The following is a 13499-nucleotide window of genomic DNA, read 5'->3' as shown; positions in this document are numbered from 1 at the left end:
CCATTTGACATCTCCATGGGGCTAACCAACTGGTATGCCAAACTAAACATGTCCAACATACTCATTGTTTTTTTACCAAAACATGCTCCTTCCACAATCTTCCCAAACTCCATAAATGCTACCACACTTTATTCAAATGCTCAGACCAAAAACTTAAAAGTAATCTTCGATTCCTTTTCCTCCCCTTCCCTTTTCCCACATAATTCTCTTCTCCACAAGTACTATTGATTTGTCTTCTAAAACATATCTCAAACCTATTCACTTATCTACATCTCTTCTGTAATCCAAGTCACAATCATATCTTGCCTTGACTACATAATGGTTTACCTTTTCCTACTCTCATTCCTCAGCTATCCATTCTTCCACTAATGGCCAGAGTAAAATTTAAAATATAATTCATAATCATGTTCTTCTGGGGCTTTCTGTTGCACTTAGAATAAAATTCAAATTATTTAAGCAGCCCACAAAACCCTACAGTTTTGGGCCCCTGTCTATCTCTTTGATCTTCTTCCAGCTCTTACCACTTCCAACATTTCTGGTCTTATTTCTATTCTTTGAACACACTAAACAGATTCTCATTTTAAGGACTTTGCATTAGTTGTTTTCTTTTTATTTGCAATGGCTTTTCCATTTTGCCATGTCTACACAATATGTTTTGGAGGATTTGGATGGGGTATCAATCAAATGTATGGGTTAATTTAGGTAAAAATTATATCTAAATCATGTCAAGTCTTTACATTCAGGGATGTAGCATATCTCACTACTTATACAACATTTTTAATACAAATTTTATAGTTTCTTTTATATAAAATTTTTATCTTCCTTGTAAGATTTATCTTGGGGTGTTTAAAAATATTTTGGGGGCAGGGTCTTTTCTATTATATTTCTAACTGATATTGCCAATGTATAAGAAAATTATCAGTTTTTGTAATAGTAATCATTTGTCTTGCTGCCTTACTGAAATCTCTTGTAATTTTAAAAATCACATTTTTTTTCAATTGATTCTCTTAGATTGTCCAAAGTAGACAACCATAACATCTAAAATAATGACAGTATTTTCTTTCTCAGATCAGGAGGGTGTGTATAGCAAACACATCAAAATCAGGGAGCCTGACCTGGAGTCTGAACCAGAACTTCTTATACCTTGCTGGTCATGAGGGCAGATTGTTGCTCCACGTCAGAGCTCTCCTCACTCCTGGTGATCTCACTAAAATTAGGTACAAAATATCAATCTCACAATTATTAATATAAAAAGCCAACAAGCTGGTATGAACCACTCTGAAACTCACTTCAGACATATCTTTACACAAACACTATTAATCAATCATTGTGTTTCATGCCTTGACAGTACCATGCAGCAAAATATCTTGAGTCAACTCTAAGCTTGCTGGCATTAACCTTCACAGCACAGTGATCATATTTTTTTTTAAATGTTATTCCTTTTAAAATATATACTTTATAATGAAATATCAACATTTAGAAGTTCTACATAACTAAGTAAACTAATATTTTTCCAGTGACTGATGTATCATGCAATAAAATTTTGTATAAGTAAAAGATCCATTCAAAATGCTAGACAAATGGATATTATTATAAGAAAGTACAAAATTTATTAATATAGTTTGAAATTCTACATTGCAACCAACCCTCAAAAAAACTATCACTTGTTAAGTTTGGAAAAACTACCAAAGAAGAATATCCATAATTATCTGCAAAAACTAATAGAATACTTCTTTTTGCAACTACATATCTGTGTGAGACTGCATTTTCTTCATATGCTTCAACCAAAATGACATAGTGCAACTGATTGATTACAAAATCGTATTTAAGGAGGCAAATTATCTTCTATTAAGCCATTTATTAAAGAGATATGCAAAAATGAAACAATACCACTCTTCTCACTAAATGTTTTTGTTTGTTTGCTTTGGAAATAGTGATTTTTTTTAATTTAAAGTGTTAGTTATGTTAACACATGATGGGTTTGTTATTTTTAAAGTAAATTCATAAATAAACATTTCTAATTTAAAACACTTTAATATCTACTATAGTAAATATTGATAAATAGAATCCATATGAACAGAAGCTCTTTTGGAATACTCAATAATTTTTAGTAGGGCAAAGGGATCCTAAAGCTAAAAGTTTAGGAGCCAGTGAACTAGACGAAGCTATACTGTTTTTCAAAGATATGATTATTTTCTTAGGCCCAGTTTCTAAGTAGACATATCACATTAGGCACATTAACTGATCTCTATGAGATTCTGTTTTCTTAGCTATTAAATGAGGTAATGGTATAACAGATGTGTAGGGAGCTAAAGCTCCCCAAATTCAAAAGAGTGTATGGATTATCTCGGGAGGCCTGCTTGCATAAAAAAGAAAAGGCTGGTTCTGTGGAATTCCAGGAAGAAGAAGATTAAGTATAGCCAAAGGGAGTGTCAAAGGGAGTGTCAATTGTACCTCGATCTTCAGGATGTTACTTTTATTATGTTATTTTGGGATACACAAAGGAACTGATTATGTATAAAAAGAAGCATAAGAAATAAACTCGGAGAGACAGTTGTGAGATCTGTTCTCCCTCCTGCACCCTGTCTGTCTTCTCTTTTTTCTCGGCACATTAACTGATCTCTATGAGATACCCGGTTTGACTTGGTCGAAATGAGGTAATGGTATAACAGATGTCAATCCACATATTGAATAAAAATAAAGCTTAATTTCTCTCTATTTTTTAATTGAAAAAGAGATATCATTCTGGCATCACATAAGATATGATGGCCACCTAAATTTAAGTTCATCCACACATCCTTCCCACAAAACAAAGAGAACAAATAAAGCCACCCAAACTTAGATTATAGATTACCCAAGAGACAGAGAAAACTATAAGCTTCATACTGATAAAAATAAGAAAGTAAACATGTGGAGTTGTAGACTTGATTTTTTAGGCCATATCATAGCATAGTCAGGTAAGGATTCATAGGAGAGGAGGAAAATGTCAGGCTCCTAGCGGTTGTAGAACTAAATTATTTCCTGAAAAATGTCATAACAGTAGTGAGGATATCCTGGGACAGGTCTGATCTATTGGGTCAGAAGATTATTTACCAAAGTATGAAAAAGAAAGCCTAGAAGACCATGGAATCAATGGTGGCAGTTTGGAAAAGGCAGCATTTTGGGGTTAGATGAGGCCTCTTTGAATGAGGTGTACCTTGGAGGTATGGTGTTTAAAGGAAAATAAAAATGTTAGATGATAAAGGTTTTGATAAAGCAAGATAGTCAAGGAATCAAAAGAAGACAAATCAAATGAATATTTAAAGTTATTCTTTAAAGAAATTTCATTAAATTGCTGTAACAAAATAATGCACTTTTGAAATTGAAAACAAAAACAGGTCAACTCCCTAAAGTGTCCACTTGCACTTTGTAAGATTACTTGCTGATGCTGATTCAGGAAAATCCAATACAAAAAATAAAAACTTATCCACCAAAGACTTTAAAAGTAGGAAACAGAAAATGGAAATCAAATCTTTTCAGCAGAAGAAAACATTCTACTCATCTATTAAAAATAAAACCTTCACAGCAAATAACAAATGAAACACAACACTCTAACAAAATTAAATATAATTTAAAAAGGACTACACATATGAACAAACACTATGAATCCGATTTTAAAAATTTCAGAAATGGGCAAACAGAAGGAAGATATGAAATAGAAGTTGATCAAACTTAGGAAATAAGACATGGTTCCATAGTGTAGCAGTTAGCAGGTCTGCTTTACACGCAGAACGTCCTGGGTTCATGCCCCAGTGGAGCCACAGTCCATGGTCTACAGCCATGCCACCTAGAACATGCCTGATGTCTGATCTTGGAAGCTAAGCAGGGTCAGGCCTCGTTAGTACTTGGATGGGAGACCACACAGAAAGATCAGGTGCTATGAGCATGGGGGAAAAAAAAAAAAACAACTTAGGAAATAAATTGAGAAGAAATAAAGTAATTTCAAAAAAGAAGATTAAATTACTAGTGGCCAAGGGAGAATAAATATGACTGAATTTACAGTAGAAATTTATAGAGGAAAAAAAGAAAGAAAACATAAAGAGGTGGGAAGCATCAGAGAATAAGTAGCATATATAGAAGACAGCGAAAGAAGATCCGGTACTTTCTAAATTTGAGCTCATGAAGAAGATAAACAAAACTGTAAAATGGGACTAATATTTTAAAATATAATTCAAGAAAACTTCCTGACATAAAAGAAAACTTAAATCTACACATTGAAAAGCCCATTACGTACATAAGGAAAAAAGTGTTTCAAACAATCAACTGTGAGACATTTCTTAATAGAACTATAAGATTTAAAGATAAAGAAAAATTCTCTGCCCCAATCCAAGAGACCAATCACAAGAAGGAAAAAAAAAATCATTTTGACAACAGACTTCTAGACAGTAACAGACACAGCAAAGAAATAGAATAGTACTCTTCAGAAACTCAAGAATAGAAAGTATGAACCAAGGATTTTATTTCCAACCAAACTGACTATAGATTGCTAAGCCAATGGCAAAACAGTATTCAATATGCAAGAATTTAAGGCTATTGTACACATGAACCAATCCTAAGAAATTTATAGATCAGATTTCTCCTACCAAAGACAATTGGGGAACTTTAGCAAAAGTATATTTAAGAGTTTACAAAGGTGGGGTAAAGAGAAAGATAGTGTGTAAATATTAAATGCTCTAACAAAGCAAAAATAACACTGCCAAAAAATAAATACAAGAGAAAAGGGAAAGAGTATGCTTTTGATTGATGCACAGGTAATAAGCGGAAGTCAAAGAATATAATTTATTTTAATTATCAGAATAAATAATAAAGAGAAAAAAAAGATTGGAAGTAGAACACCACAGTTACTAGTCAAAAGGTAACCACTAGGATAAAGATATAAGCCTTTCTATATATCAACAGAAAAAATTTTAATCTAAATTAATTTTCAAAAAAGAGAAAATATACCAAATAGTAAAATCATATAATAAATATAATACATACATAAATTTAATCAGAAATAATATGAGAGATCTGAGACCAAAGATGTGTCACAGGAAAACAACACAAATGGGCTTAATTCAAATATTAAAAATAAATTTTTGAAAACAAAAGGAAATATTAAATCTGGATCAGGAATATCAATATACAGAAGTAGATGATGATATTGTATCAACAATGATTTTCTAATTTTGATGGTTATATGGTGATTCTGTATGAAATTGTCCTTATTTTTTAGAAGTATTAAGTATAATGATCATCATGTGAAATTTACTCAAATAGATCAGAAAGAAAAGATAAGTATATAAAGAAATAAAGATAGAATAATAAAAAAATGCATGACATGTTAACTATTGGGGTATCTGGGTAAGGATATTTAGGCCTTTGTATTCTTGCAACTTTTCTGTAAATTTGAAAAAATTTTTAAATATATATTTTTAAAGTATATATAATAAAAAATGTAATTATATGGGAATATAATTATAGTTATGTGTATTGTAGGTAAAATAAACAAATATATGTTAATTTTATATATACTTTTTCAGTCTCCACTGAAAGAACACTGAAGTGATTCTATCTCCATAGCAACAAGCACATTTATCAGTCCTTTCTTCCTGAATACCATTATCCATTAAAATATACCAGGGATCTCTAAAGAAACGGCTGATTCTACATATGATCAGACACATCAGTAGGAAGTAGCTTGAGAAGCAGTCTCAGTCCAAACTGATGATGTTTTGATCATCAAAAAGAATAATAACTTTGATTGCAAAATGCTAAATAAATAAAAGCCTTGATGTTTAAGAAATAAAAAAAAAAAGAGAGAAAGGGAAAAAAGTACAATGTGTTACTATTCAAGTGATTAGACAGTCTCAATTTCTTACTCTAAAAATTGGTAATTAAAGGGAAACAATTAAATACACACTTGTCTTTTTAGGTAGAAATTCTTCCTCAGTTCATATGGAAAAGCTCCTCTCTCTCTCTCTCTCTCTGTCTCTCTCTCTCTTTCAACAGAAGAATTCCAGCTAATGAATATAAAAAAAATACTGGAATTAGGCAATCAACACTTTCACATCACCTAATAAAAATCTTAATTGAGATAAGACTCATCAATGGAATTCTATAATCATGAATTGTTATTGGTATTAGGATAGGCACAAAGTACCAAAATATCACCCCTCCAATTATTTACTAATTGCAAAGGAAAAAAGTGCTATTACAAAGTAAAAATCTGGTCATTAACATCTCAACAAAGTAATCGAACAGCATTATTACTAATTGGATCATTTGGCATTATACGCCTCCTAATATATAATAGGAGGTACACAGACATGAAGTCTATTTGCCAAAATTAATTAAAGTGTAATCTAATTACATTTTAACTAACTTCCAGGTTTTAGGGAATGTTAAATGATACCACAAAGAAACAAGCAAATCCAGAATATGTGAAAATCCTACAAGATAATTTACATTTCAAAAGTCCGGATCAAAGAAAAGGATGGTGAAAAAGTAAATATATTACCATAATCAAAAAATGCCCTTTATTTCTCATAAATAAATTTGAAATTCACTTTAATAGAAAGTACATGTCGAATATTAGTTGAATGAGTGGTGAATAAAAATACGGCTTCACCTTTCAATAAATTTTCTGCAGAAGGATGATTAATAATAACTGCCATCTATTGAATACAGATCCTGTCCAGAGATTAATCCTATAAACACTATTTCACTTAATCTACAACAATATAAGGTAGATATTTTTATCCCCTTTTGTAGACGGAAAATGATTTGGAAAGGTTAATCATTTGCACAAGGTTATGACAAGGGGGAGACTGGATTTGGATACCAACTCCACACTCTGTCATAACCTGCCACCTTCCATAACAGAGACATTCATTAAGTGCCTACTTTAAATATGGAACTATGCTGGGGGTCTTGATGACATTATAAAACTAACGAACACCCAAGTGATGATTGTAAATCAGGGTTTAGTGGAAAAAAATTGAAGAAAGCAGCAATAACAAAAATAACAATATAAAAAGTGACAACAAAACATTCGATTTTGTAAGTTGGCCCTTAAATACACACAAAAAAGATTGCTTAGATAAATATAATTTAGTTTTTCTCAATACTGGGCAGGGAGGGCTGCCGGGGGCTAGATTTGTTTCCATGTACATTTCGAGATCTTCTATGGTTTTCTATTTATCTTCAGTCCCACTGCCTAGGATTGCTTCCTTTTCCAAATTCGAATCTCTTCCATTCCTCACCTTCCCAACTTTTCCATCCTGTGTCTGAACGAAACCTAGCCTTGTTATATTATGGTAAACCAGCTCTCATTCACAACTGGGTTTTCAAAGATTCCTCCAACATCTTTGTCTCTCTTCTGAGGAAATCACTTTCCCCATGGCCCTCTTGTCATTATTCCCTATCAGTGGGGTCACTATCCTAAGCTGCTTCCAGATCATTAATTGGCCCCATATTAAAAAAATGCTCTTAAATTTTTAGCCACCCCACTATTCCTAGTTGTTACTGCCAAGTATCTTCTGATTACTCCTCACTCTCCTTGGAATCTTCTGGGGATTAGATAATATAATATATATAAAATTTACAGCATAGTGCCAGACACACAGTAATGGCTCAATGCTTATTAACTAACCCTTCCTTAGCCTGGAGGCCAAAAAAGATGAGGGCAGGGAGGGTCTTTCTTCCTTCTAGGTCAGATTCTCTGGCTTATCTTTCAATTTATTCAGAGCAATACTCTGCAGCATACCTTTCCTAATCCCTTCTCTGCCAGTTCCCTAACCTTTAGTTTTCCTTCAAAGTCTATGTCCAAGTGAGTGTCCTTCCTGAGATCGCACAGCTCTCCAGGGCTGTTTGTGCAGAGCACTGACCCCACGGAGTTGTCATTGCACCCCAATAGCTCACTTATCACTCCTTTCCACAAGGCTATAAGTTACTTGAGTTGAGGACTAGACCAGGTCTGATTGGATTTTTTTTTTTTTTTTTTTAAGCATTTCTAGTGCCTATTACTGCCTGGAACAAAGCATAAACTGAGACAATCTCATTTATTCTAGCCTAGAGCTCATCTCGAAGTTTTACAAGTAAAGGTAGTCTCCTGGGTTAAATTTATATCCTATCTCCTCAGAAATATAACTAACTCTACTTGAATACCAAAAGGTTCTTTTGTTTTCTTTTAAATTTAAATTAAATGGTTAGAGGTGGAATATGCATACATACGTGCATAAATTACCCAGAGAATTTAATGATCTATGAATTCACGCTAGTATTTCTACAGCATTTGCTTTCTTCTGACTCTTGACCTCTACAAGAAAAGGTGAGATTAGATTTTTTTCAAACATAATCGAGATTTTTTTTTCCCAATTGCTTATTTCAAACACTAAACAAAAAGTATCGAAATTATTTCTTGCCAGCATAAAGAGCGAGAATAGTTAGGTCATTTTTTGGCCATTTAGTTTGCTATTAAATCAAATGAATTTGAAAAAAATGTATTTTAAAAATACTTTCCTTATAGATTATTCTATTTAACTGTGAATTAAATATTTCCAAATAAAACTACTTATTCATTGAATGTGAAAACTAACTGACTAAGCTTTCAATCAAAGCATACACAAACCAAAGATATTTTCAAAATGAAATTAGCTTCTGCATGGTCTTTGTACAAACCTGGAAGTAGAGCAAAGTTAAATTTTCTTTCTTTGAGAGGAATAGCTTTTAGCAGAAATATGCTAAAGTATTTTTGTACTTGAGAAATTATAAGAATTTTGACAATTAAAATAGATTTCCTGTGATTGGAATTCATAGTTTAAAAAAATATTTGGAATTTCTTCAAGTTGCTTTGGTTATCCCGTTTAATGTGATTTCTTAGCCTTTCTATATGTCTGCATGGGTAGACGTAAGAATAAACAGAAATGCCTGATTTGGAAACTTCTTTCAATCACACATAAGAGAGTTGTATGGAAGGGAATTATTCCAGAAGAATAAGCTGTTGTGAGTTAGATTTCTAATTGTCAAAAGCAGCCACTCTTAGAATTATTCTTAGCATATTAACTGTTCCCAAAAGGAATGCCTTCTGGTTTTATCTAAGGAATGCGATACTAAGTTAATCCTTAAATTATTGACTCAGTAGAGTGTCTTAAGAAAGGCAGTATGTATACTTTGAATGTTATTGTTTTTAAAAGTTTAATAACAATATTTTAGTTCAAATGATTGTGAGTGCTCTTAGAAAAGTGTGTCTGATGGAAAGATGCCATGAGCTAGCAGTCCAAGTCTTTTATGCTTGCTATTACAGCGTTTTAACTCTATATTTGCATCTACTTTCTAAAAATTTGCTTAATTGTCATGATCTGCTTTAAGTCCTCCTAACAACTCATGGGATCTCTTTCCCTTTTCTCTCTCTGCCCCATGCCTTAGAAGAGCACGCTTATCCCCCTCTTCCGCCCAAGTTAGACAGATGTTAACAAACTTGGCTCCACCCTAGTAACCGACTGTTTTCACAGGCTCCTTCCAATGTCTCTAGTGCTTCAGAGCAAGCAGTTCTCTTCATAGATTTCAGGCTCCCATTTTGTTTTTTTCCCATTCCACCATTTTTATCATAACTTCTGGGATATCCTCTTTCACTCTTGCTTTGATTAGCTATACTTTGCAGGAAATAAAACACCAATTTTAAGTGGATAATTTGATGTTGACAAATGTATACGATCATGCAATTGCCACCAGAGTTAGGATATAAAATATTTCCAACACTTCAGAAAGTTCCATTGTGCCACTTTAAAGTCAGTCCCCTCGCCCAACCTCTCAAACTCACCGACAGATCTGCTTTTTGTCACTGTGGTTTATTCATTTCTAGAACTGTGTATTAGTGAAACCCTACAGTATGTAATCTTCTGTGCAGGGCCAGGGGTAGTGTGAGGGGAGTGCTTTTGTGTCTGATTTCTTTTACTTAACATAATGCTTTTGACACTCTTCTGCCTTGTTGCCTGAATCCGTAGTTTGGTCCTTTGATTTACCAAATCTACGGAATGACTATACCGCAATTTATTTATCCATTCACCTATTGATGGACATTGAGTTGTTTCTAGTTCTTGTTTATTGTGAGTAAAGCCACTTTAAAGATTTGCTGTACTTATCTATGTGGACAAAAGAATTTATTTCTCATGGCTAAATACAAGAGTGGGACTACTGAGTCGTACGGTAAGCATTTAGTTTTATATGACTTTAAACTTTTTCTAAATTGGCTGCACCATTTTACATTCCTACAAGAAATGTATAACAGTTATAATTGCTTTATATCTTTGCCACCATTTCGTATTAGAAGTCTTAATTTTATCTTTAGTGGGTATGAAGTGTTTTCTCAGTATGATTTTAATTTTTGTTTCTCTAATGACTAATAATCATTAGCATCTTTTCATGTGCTAATTTGCCAGTTACTTCTTAGTGAGATGTACTTGGTTGTGTTTACCTTCCTGTTTCTTTTAGTTGGGGTTTATTGAGCTTTGATCCATTGGCTTATAGTTTTCACACTTGATAAATATTCAGCCATTATTTTTTCAAACATTCGGATGTACCTCCACCTCCTCCTTTCTGAGACTCTAATTATATGTACATATGTGTGATGTATTTTAGCCATATTACATTGTTCTATTCATTTGTAAAAATATTTTCCTCTGAGTTTCTTTTTGGATATTTTTAATTGCTTTATCTTCAATTTCAATTTTTTTTCTGCTGTCTAATGTTGTCTTATCTACCATTACTCATGGTGTTTTTTTCTCTCAGATGTTATATTTTTCACATCAGAAGTTTAATTTGTATCTTTTTACAATTTTCATTTCTCCTCTCCTTATACTGACGCTTTTCTCTAACCTTAAGTGGATGAAGTGTATTTTCAATAGCTATTTTAACGTCTTGTCTGCTCATCGTATTGGCTGTGTCATTTCTAGATCTGTGTCTTGATATTTTTTTCTCTTGGTGTTGAAACATGTTTTACTGTTTATTTGTATGCCTGGTAATTTATGATTAGATGCCAATGTCAATTTTATGCTATTAAATGATCTTTTTGTATTTCTCTAAATATTTTTAGAGAAATTAAAATTAAAATTAAAATTAAAATGCAGGTAAATTACTTGAAACCTATTTGATACTTTTGAGGTTTACTTTTAAGCTTTGCTAGGGTAGGCCTGAGTGCAATACAATTCCTCTTAATCTATCACGGCTAGAAGTGGAAATCCAAGCAGAATTTTTTTTTGATCCAATTCTCTCAGTGAAAACATTACAACTGGTTGAAAACACTACAAATTACCACATCATTTCTTAAAAAGCCAAACCATACCATTGTACCACAAAATCTAGCATAAAACAGACAATACTGAATGGTAGCTAAGAGATTTTTAAATGATTCAGACTTGGTTTAAATATAATCTTATTTCTGCCACTGCACAACTTGTACTAATTAAACATCTTAGGCCTCGATTTCTTCATTCATAAAATAAAAATAATAATAGTACCTTCCAGTGCTGGGTAGATTAAATGAAATAAAGGATGCAGCACTTTAGTGCCATTATCATAACCTAAAACACCAGATTCCATAAATATGTCAGGTATCAGGCAGGTTTTGTTGAGGAGAAACTTAAAAACAAACATGAGACAACTTAGCAAAATGCATTAAATCATAATTTTAGTCATTTTTTTCTCCTTATTAAAGTATAATTGACAAATAAAATTGTAAGAAATTTAAAGTGTACGTTGTGAGGATTTGATATACATTGTGAAAGGATTTCCCTCAGCTAATTAACACATTCATCACTTTACTATTTTTTTTTTTTGAGGACATTTAAGTTCTACTATCAAATTTCAATTATACAATACAGTGTTATCAGCTATTGTCTCCATGTTTATACATTAGATCCCTAGATCTTATTCATCTTTTACCAACTTCTCCCTATTTCTCCTACCCTCAGCCCCTGGCATACATTTTTTTTTTTTTTCTACTCCGTTTTTATGAGTCTTTCTTTTAGATTCCATGAATAAGTAATACTATGCAGCATTTGTCTTATCTCTGCTTGGTTTATGTCACTTTGCTTAAGGCCCTCAAAATTCATCCATTTTGCCTATGGTAGAATTTCCTTTTATTAGGGCTGAATAATATTCTATTGTATATATACCACACCTTAATCCATGTTCATCTGTTGATGGATACTTAGGTTGTGTCTGTATCTTGGGTAATCTGAATAATACTGTAATGAATATGGAAGTGCAGATTTTTTTTCAAGATCCTGTTTTTGTTTATTTTGGATATATACCCAGAGGAGGGATTGCTGGATCATGGTAGTTCTTTGTTCTTTGTTATTTCTTTATTTACCTGTTGGTATTATTTTGTCTCATTTTTTCCTTTTGAGTTATTCACATTTTTCTTAGTGATTTGTATGAGCTATGTAGCTAACAAGCATACAATCATTTTTCTTTTTTTTTTGCAAATACCATTTCCTACTTCATTCTCTGCTGTCTAATTTTATTTACAACCATTGTAATGTATAGACATTTAAAGAATTTATAGTCAAATCTCTATCTTTTCCTTTAGAGGCTTTCTACTGTTTTGATGCTTAGAAAGATTTATTTATTTACCTACTTCAATGAATGGCTCAAGAACCAAACCAGAAACTGAAAAGTTCTTTATTATGTAAGGACCACTCATTATTTGTTAAACATTATTATAAACATAAGTTTATTATTAATACCTAAACTAATACTAGGTACTGTTGAGCTAAGGATACCACAGTGATGAAAAAAATAAGCAACATCCATTTAGTCATCTTTCAAACCTCAGGTATTTCCTTCCTTGTTCCCAATTAAATTGTCTTAGTCCCTATTGTGAACTCTTATCTTTTTAATCTTCTCTAGAACAATTTTCCAAAAGCCAAATCTGATTCTGCCACAACTCTGCTTAGATGCCTTAAATAACTCCTTCAAGATAAAATCTAAACAGTTTATCTTAACCTTATCTGTGATCTATCTCTCCACCACCCTTATTTAATCGCTCTCTAAATTCCACAAATTTTGCACATAAATTATTTTCTGTGGTATTGGGAAAGTTTTGAACATCTTTCCTGTTTAAACAAATTTTCTTCACTTAGTTCATATTATTCTCCTCTCTAATACACTCTACATTTTGTTATATGACCAAACCTCTGTGGTCACCCAGTGGTTCCAAACAAATGGATATCTAAAACTCCTCTTCATATTCTGATTACCTTTCACCTGATTGAAGGATGGAACATGCAAAAGCAGTAATAAATATATGCCCTGTTCACATCACAATGAAATGCACACTAGTTTATAGTATCTTTTAAAATTAGATTCTACAGGAATGGGGAAATATGAATGATGGCTATCACATAGCAAGTCAAATGAAATAAAATTACATTCTTAAAATGAATTTCATGGTAATAATTGCAACTGCAATTGCACAT

This window comes from Pteropus vampyrus, unplaced genomic scaffold, assembly GCF_000151845.1.
Source record: "Pteropus vampyrus isolate Shadow unplaced genomic scaffold, Pvam_2.0 Scaffold45, whole genome shotgun sequence".
Classification (NCBI taxonomy): Eukaryota; Metazoa; Chordata; class Mammalia; order Chiroptera; family Pteropodidae; genus Pteropus; species Pteropus vampyrus.
This window is presented reverse-complemented; position numbering follows the sequence as displayed.